Source organism: Hippocampus bargibanti, linkage group LG02 (assembly GCF_051943395.1).
Source record: "Hippocampus bargibanti isolate YZ-2025 linkage group LG02, ASM5194339v1, whole genome shotgun sequence".
Lineage (NCBI taxonomy): Eukaryota > Metazoa > Chordata > Actinopteri > Syngnathiformes > Syngnathidae > Hippocampus > Hippocampus bargibanti.
Window position 1 is genome coordinate 11034997 of NC_142735.1, and position 8853 is coordinate 11043849.

Here is an 8853-nt window from a genome sequence, read left to right on the forward strand (position 1 = left end):
ATATTTGTGTTGAAGCCACATTATGGGGGCTGTCAAAATACAATACAATACAATACAATACAATACAAAAATGTGGACGAAATATTTTGAGTGTAACTACTCGAAGCATACAACTAGCCCATAAACAAACTCAGTGCAGCTCAGCTTCTGATAAGCAGACATCGCTTATAGCCAATATAAAGTCACCCATGACCTGCAAGCAACGGTCGCCAACTTGACTTGTGGCGGAGCGTTACAACCTCACATTTCAAGCAAATTGCACTCATTGCCAGTAGGTGGTGCACAGAAGTGAAAATGAGAAAACAATGGCTCCTCTGTTCTCACATCCGACACTGACTCATGCGAAGTGGGATGGTATAGCGTTGGGATGAATCGTTGGAATATTCTCCCCACCGGGGAATGGCTATTCCTTAGATCTTTAATTAGGCAGAGGAGAGACTTCGAAAAACGTAATCAATTCTTTGACCCGTGGCCTTTTTTTGCGAAAAAGTCTATACACCCTAGAGGCGTGGGAAGTCATCAATATTCGATTGAACAAAATGTAGTTTATATAAATACATCACATATATGAATGGTAATTATTAAATTCTAACCAGTCTGAAGACTTTCTGAGGAATCTGTTCACCTTGAACACACCAGATGGAGAATTCTTCTAATTTCTTATCCCCCAAAACATTGGTCAAAAAGCGGTTAGAATCCCATTCACTGATTTGAAACAAATTGAGAGTGCTAATTAGCAACTCAAGATGGTGTTTTTGTGTCGCAGCAGACATTCAGGGACAAATGTAATTTCCGGCGGCTGTTCCGAGAGGAGTGGCGGTGGTGAGGTTGAGCATCTTTGAACATGGACCTGACATTGAAGAGGCTTTTCAGCACCTAAAAAAAAAAATCAAAATATGCGAGAATATCAATTCTGATGTGCATGCTGTGCTGCGCCATGTTCCATATCCCAAATTAACTCTCCCTTTATCCATGCACACGTGCAAGCAAGGTCTTGCACCGAAATCCACTTTTGAGACCATGACAAATACCTTATTAAAAGACGATTGCTCAGTTACAATATGAAACGATTTATCTCCATCAGGAAGCATAAATGCAGAAATTGATGATTTCGTTGGCTTGTTGACACGCTCAAAAGGTGATTGATTTTAAGAGGGCCTTTGGACCCACTGCTGATCAGGCCCCAGAATAAATCGGACCTAACAGTTCTCAGCCTTCATTATCTTCAATAACGTCTGGCCCTAAAGGAAACAAAGCTACACCTACAAAGCTGTGCATATTCAACTCAAACGTTAAAAGGGTCTTCCTTCATGCTTCACAAAGATGTTGCAGAAGTCCTGGACATTCATTCACAGTTGTCTTTGGCCAGACGAAATCAACAGCGACAGCCTTTGGTCAAGCGATTGAAATCGTCACCTACCACCATTAGGACACGAGTTCAAGACGGTCGCTGTACTCCTGCTTGCGGTGTCCTTAAGCAAGACAACGATATCCCGAACTACTTCCTGTCATTGCTCGCCATGCAAACGGGTGGATAAGTCTCTCGGACCCATTCCGGAAAATGCTAATTAACTCAGCAATTTTAATTTAAATAATCCGTTTCAGAGTGAATTGCAGGGCTCCGACTTTGACAAAATCCTTGGAGAGAAGTGTCCGAATAACCTCCATTCGAAAGCGAGCAATTTCAATTCCTCCCTGCCTATTGCCATTCCAGCAGAGAATGGTGTCAAAATTTGATGGTCATTGGCAGGATTTGCCATGAAAGGAGCGATGCAAGGGCTTGTTTTGTCGCAGCTCTTTATATAAAAAAAACACGATAGCACAAAGCAAATTTTAAACCAACACAAAGTTCACATTTTCCCCAGAGACACGGAACAGGGGAAAGAGAGAAAGCAAAACATTGGATCTGTGAAATCCCAAATGTGCTCTTGTGGGGTGCAGCTGGTAACTGTTTATCTCTGCTAGCTGCCCGAGGAGTTAAATAAACTTCATTATGGGTCTTTTCTTTCTTTTATCGCTGATAACAGCAGAAACGACACTTTGCATGTTGCACCAAACATAAAATCTGCGCTTTAATTCAAATAAGACCCATCCCAGAAATGTGTGTTTAAAAGCCGTTTGCCTCTGGCCCAGTTTTGGTTTTGTATGCGTGACTTGAAAAATATCATTTTGATCTGAGCACAATAAATCTGTAGAAAGATTTATCATTCATTCTCGTGACTCAGATGCATTGTGATGATTGAATAACTGTCGATTAAACCATTTGTAAACGTGAAAAACGAATTCACTCTTATGGTCCAAAAGGAAAGATGCGCAAAGATTTTTGCACTGTGCATGAAAATAGGGCATCCAGTCTTGCGTTGGAAAGTGCTTCTGAGTAATCTGCTCAGAATCACCTGCTCAGCTCCATTAAACATTTAGATTTTCAAAAATTAATCGACGTCCACTCCAATTTGCCAGTCTTTGTCCTGGACTGAGAGACAATGTTGAATTGTGAAGACTTTTACCCGCGCTATTTATTGTGGTGGTGCTTGATGCTTACACCTTTAATTTTTCAGTTCGACTGGATTCGACTCGAGCTTCACTGTGTTAATTACCGCTCATGATAGCAAGTGTTTTGTCATTTTATTTTCCCTGAGCGTTTTCCCCCAAGGTGTGTGTCCCGCCATAAATTAGTGTTGTTTCTTCATTTTCCATCGTCATTGTCGTCATGTACAATAACATGTCCGACATGGCTTTCACGCATGTTCCATCTAATTAACGTCCCCATTCTGACCCTCAGCTCTGTCAACAAGTGTAATTGGTCCTCCGTTCGAACACTCTCATGCTAACCGTGTGAGCCCCTCATGGAGCACGTCACCAGTGTTTCCCAACAATTACCACTTTCCCGTTCTAGCTGAGTTTGACAAGCGTTTGTGTGAACCCAAAGCCTTCATATCCCCTCATTAGCATTTACATGAGGAGGAGAAACCCAACATCATGTATTACAGTATATGATAGTGAAGGCCATCCTTTTTATGCTCTTAGGGCTCATGCACGCACACACACACACACACACACACACACACACACACACACACACACACACACACACACACACACACACACATTTCTACACATACACACATGCACGTGCATTCCCCTGTCCAATGACATTGGGACATTCATTTTCAACCTATATTTAAATGAACATTGAAAATTGCAAGAAACGAAAAGGCCAAATTGTCAAAAAACTAAATAATTGATACAAAAACACAACATAATATGGCTTCATTTTTTCATAGGAGTTACTCATTTATATAAGCCCAATGTTATTTATTTTTAGGAAAATGCAACCGCAACTGTTTTATTTAATAAATTAAACTCAAAAAAAGATTTGTCATGCTGTATGAAACCGTATTGGAAAAATGTAAAGTTTCACCAAAATTCTGTCTAAAACTATTCTGTCTGCATCTGAGCTGCAGTGTTCTTGTTTACAACATATATTTGTCACTAAAGCATACTTCCTTTACCAAACCCAATGGAAATTCTGTGAAGTGCAAATTTAACAAAGGCTAACTGTGACGAGTTTGTTTTAAAAGCATGACCCCTTTCTCACAAACAGGACACACACACACACACACACACACACACACACACACACACACACACACACACACACACACACACACACACACACACACACACACACACACACACACAAAAGCATGCATGCGGGCGGGCACACACGTGCGCACTACAATCACCTCAGTTTCTCTGTGTACTGAGAATATCCGGCACTGTATCTCACCCAAAGGCGGAAAATTGCCGAGGTTCAGTGGATGGCGGATGGGGGATGGGGACTTCAAAACAGCTTTGAACGTTTGACGGAAATAACTTCATAAAAACCTTTTTTTTTTTCTACAACTGTCACTTTGACTGCAATTGTTCACATTAACATCTACCATGGGTATTTTTGTCGCCATTATTATATCATCCAATTTTAAACAAGTAAAAAGTGACCACTCTCAGCATGCCCTTGACATGGTTGGCACACACAGGCCACACCTGAGTCAGGTGATCGTTGCTAACCGCATTACCCGCCGAGCCAGGAAGGCTACTTGTGGGATAAACACATGAATACAGATGCCACTTATATAATGAATGTGGGCCTCTTATCGATCTTGAAGGCTTTCATCGGCCGGCCGGACCTTAAATTGATGGCTATTCCATATGGCGGGTGTTTAAGTGAAACTGTCAACAGATTGTGACAACAATGGTTTTTGTGCATGTCAAATTGTGTACATTTGAAGTTGTGGTAGTCGTCAGATGAGTTGCTTTTTGTGCCCTATAAAATGAAGCAAGGTGTGTTAACTTTATGCCCAGCCTGATATAAATATGCGAGATCATTAAGATACGAGGGATCTGACTTAAGAGTTTTTCTACAGAAGATACAAGCTGGAGTTTGACCTGTTTTGTGTTTTTTTTACATGGAAGCAAAATGGTCGAGTGCTATAGTGGCAGGGAAATAAGATCTGCTCGCTCCACAAGCAGCACTTTAGCAGATGGCAAACAATTGTTCAAAAAAGAAGCATCAAGCTGTTTAACGGCGCAAACAGTTGACATTTACAATCTAATTAAACATTAAAACAAAGAGAATTACACGTTGTGTATTTAAAACGACCGCATAACTTTGCATTTCGCGAGCTGAATGCGAGCAGATAATGAGAAACATCAGAGACGGGCGAGTGAATAATATTTATGTGGCTGTGTTCAGAAGCTTTAGGCAACATGTATTTATTCACAAATTGAGCACAAACTCATGTTGACTATATAATATAACAATATTCACAGGTCTCCCCCATACAACATTTTAGAGTTTCCTGAGCTACATCCAATTTTTCTTGGTTTTGTGTCTGAACGACTGCATTATATTCCCTCTTATATTCATTCATATTTAATAATGCAATTTCGATACTTTTGGTCTGTCTGTCTGTCTGTCTGTAAAAAAGAGCCCCAACATTCTTATATGCACTTATTAACGTGACTGCCTTAACCATTTATTCGTCATTGATATCTCATACAATGAAAAGCACAAAAACTATAGAAAAGAAACACACTAAAGTCGAGTGGTCTTGCACAAAACTGAAGTCAAGGACTGTCGACAACAAACTGCATGGCCATCTCGCTCTGCCACCGCCGCCATCGTTCCTTTCATCTGTATCCCAATCATCATTACAATCAGAGGTGAGGTAATTATTACCTCTGCAACTGCGCAATCATCGGCATTGTCACATGCTCATAAATTGGCATCAATTCATTTTCTTCTGACTTCCTACATCAACGCCTCAATAATAGAAGGTACATTAAATGACTCCTTCAATGAGAACTTCGGTTTTTCTTACCATCCCGGCTGTTGTCAAGAATTCAACCCTCCAGCTTCCTGGAATCAGTTTGTTTTGTTACACTGTCGGGGAATTTTCATTCAACTATGGCACATTTGTTGTGATTGAGCCCCATGAATTTTGATGAGAATGTGTCACAGAACCAGAAAAAAAACATTATTACCGTCCTCCCCACAAAAAAGTGTCATCCAGTTAATGTAATTTGCTCCTCTCGCCAGTTATTTGGGATCACCACCAGTTTGCACAACAGAAATATACAGAACTGGTTCGGGAAAAAAAGTCGATTGAGGGACGATCAATGTGCGAGCCGTAACTAATGTTTCTCCCGCCGATTATTCATAACAACTGTCACAATGAGCAACACAAATAAGATGAAAATCTTTTTTTCACCTTCAAAGTTTGTTTGATCTACAATTCACCAATGGCATTGTATAAGGATGGCAATCTGGAGTGCCAAGAGAAGCATTTTAAAACGGTACACGCGATCGTGATGTTCCTGCACTTAACACACAATTAAAATGCATCACTGCCTCCCGTGTGCCAGGTCTCCTACAAAGGCAGGCAATGATTTCCATTTCTTTAAACTTTTGTATCTCATTTATTTTTCAGTTTCGTCCACGTTGCTCATCATGCGCCAGCATGTATGCGTGCAACGGCTAGATCGCGAGAGGTTGCCTGCTTGAAACCGAGATCATCGATCAAAAAAGGTTGTTCACCCCTGCTATTGACTATTTACAGTGATTGAGCATAATGTCTTTTGCCCAGCAACAAGTGATGAAAACATGTCACTTGACCCAGAAATATCTACTGAGCCACTGTAGCATGAATACGCGCACAAAGCCCCAAGCGGATATTTGAAAAGATTTCTTCAACTGTGAGGCAGGCCAGACTCCACGGTGTTGTCCACTAGAGCAATCAATGGCCAAAAGCAGTTCTCCCACAGCCCCTTCCTCAAGTTCCCTCCAAGAATCAACTATATTAGCCTTTTCTGTCCATTCACTCAAGACTCTTTTTTTGTGAGCTGTGTGTGCGCGCGCATGTGTGTCTGTGTTTGGTATTGAACGATTGCTTTAATTATTGACTGCTACCCCAGAGGAGTGTGGTTAAAGACCACTTGAATTTCTTTATTTATTTTCAGCTAAAACCAGTCCCCACTTACATCCACTACCCCCTGCGAGCACAGAATGGATCCATGGCTGCGGCATCCTGGTGAGATGAAAGTCTAATTATCTTACAAGAAAACAAGTTGAAAGGATTTTTAATTAGAAGGAGGTGCATGGAGAATTTTTTACATTGTGATGGATGGCGTGCGTGTCTCCTTAGCGACTGCTGGCGGAATGATAATCCGACTGCCCGGTGGGGCTGCAGGGTGACCATGAAGCCGGAACTGAGCGAGGGTCTTACTGGCAGTCTTTCTCCACGAGCCGTAGGTCGGGGGCAAGTAGCACAGTCAATTATTTATTATGTATGTATTTACTTATCCTCCTCTTGATATTTAACAGCAATTGAAAATACCTTGATTGCCAGTTGTTCACAGTGAAATGTGATGATTTGTTCTAAAGTGAGCCAAAATACACAAAAATGAATCATTCTGTGTAGATGTGACAAATTCCGACTACACTGTGGCTGTTTGGCTCAAATTTGACCCAAAACAATATTCGGAATGTGCACTGTACCACAACAAGTGAGTGTTACATTTATTTAGTGTTCTATGGGCTAATTCCTGTCAAAACATCAACTTCGTGATCTTGGAAGGGTCGGGGGGAGGGGGGGGGGTCTTAAAAGAGATTAATTGCATAAAAGTGATCATATGAACAAAATAGAGCTGTGATGATAAAGTTAAGTCCAGATTTGTAATGGATGGATGGACGGTTCACAAATAAATCATAAAACTATATAATAATGGAATACATATTATATAGCTATGTTCATCAATGTGTCAATTTTGTTGAATTGTGACCATTTTTGTCTGTATATCTGTATTCCCACATAACTTTGAAAAGCTTCAATTTGTCAGGAGTTACAATCTTCCACATTCAGTCGGAACGGGGAAGGCTTTATGCTTCTCCTAAGCATCCAGCGAATCAAGGCGTTTTTGTTCTTTTGATGCTGATGCCGCTCTCTGGATAGAGTCTCCCTCGGCTTTGCGTGAATGCCTGCTCTCTGTTTTTGATGTTTTCATCTCTTGGTTGTTGCAGCACTTCCTCTCCACAGTTTGTCAAGAAAAGATCCTGTTTCGAGAAATTTCCCATGGATGGTGATGATTGTTATTTTGCCCCAAACTGTCACTAGATTGATGTGAGTGACAAAAAAAAATAAGTAAAAAAAAAGTAAAAGTATTTTGTTTAGTATTATACACATTTGGGCTCTTTCTTGTGATTGCATGACATGTAATATAAAATATAATACTAAGGCGGCCCATCCATCCATCCATCCATCCATCCATCCATCCATCCATCCATCCATCCATCCATCCATCCATCCATCCATCCATTATTCATGCCTCATATCATACATATGTACTTTTCTTTTAATTTAAGTTCCTTTTTATTAATATAACACGAACATTTAGGTTGAAATGTGTAACAAATAAAGGCCTTGGAAATCTGAAAACCTCCAAAAAACCACATTATTCCAGCTCCTGGCCTTAAAAAATTGTGAGACCTCCAGAAAAACAAGGGATGCCATTAAAGAAGCAAACACCATGAGGGACCCGTGAAAAAAAATAAAAAAATCTGAATTTGAATGCAAGAGGGGAAAAAAACAGCGCAACACAGCCCCCAAGCTGCAGGTCCTGATTGGTAGGTCTCCCCCTCTCCTTGGCTCTCGCCTCCCCTCTCATCTCAGCAGGAGGGCGTCCCAGTCGCCAAGGCCTCCTTTACGTTTCCCGCTGCTGCCTGGCTTACATGTAGCATACGTAATTGCGTTCTCGGCAGAACGGATGTGAAGAGTGTAAGTGTCGGGATAGCCTTTTATATAGTTGTAGGGTTTTTTTCACTCGCCTCATAAAATCAGTTCCATAATGAGCTGCACCCTTGGAGTGAATCACAATCACACTGGCTCATATTGTCACTGGAAAGAAATGTGTCATAATTGGAGTGAATTATTATCGTGATGGTTTGCATGGATTGGGTTATTTCGTGACAGGAGTGACTCAAATGATAATTCGAGTGAATCGCATCATAATTGGACTGACTTCTATCATATCGCATCACATTTAGGGGGAATTGTATTGTGCTGTTGTTTGAGTGAAATGGGGAATTGTACTGGAATTGGAATGGATTGGATTAGCCTTTATTAATCTCGCAGTGGAGACATTTTCACAGTGGCAACGTCATGAAAGTAAGAAGAAAGAAAGGAAGAAAAACAAATCCAGGAACAGCTCTAAAGGTTTAAATGCAATTAAGATCATTACACTAATGTAATTAAGATCATTTGTAAAATAAATAGAATACTCTGTCTCGCTACT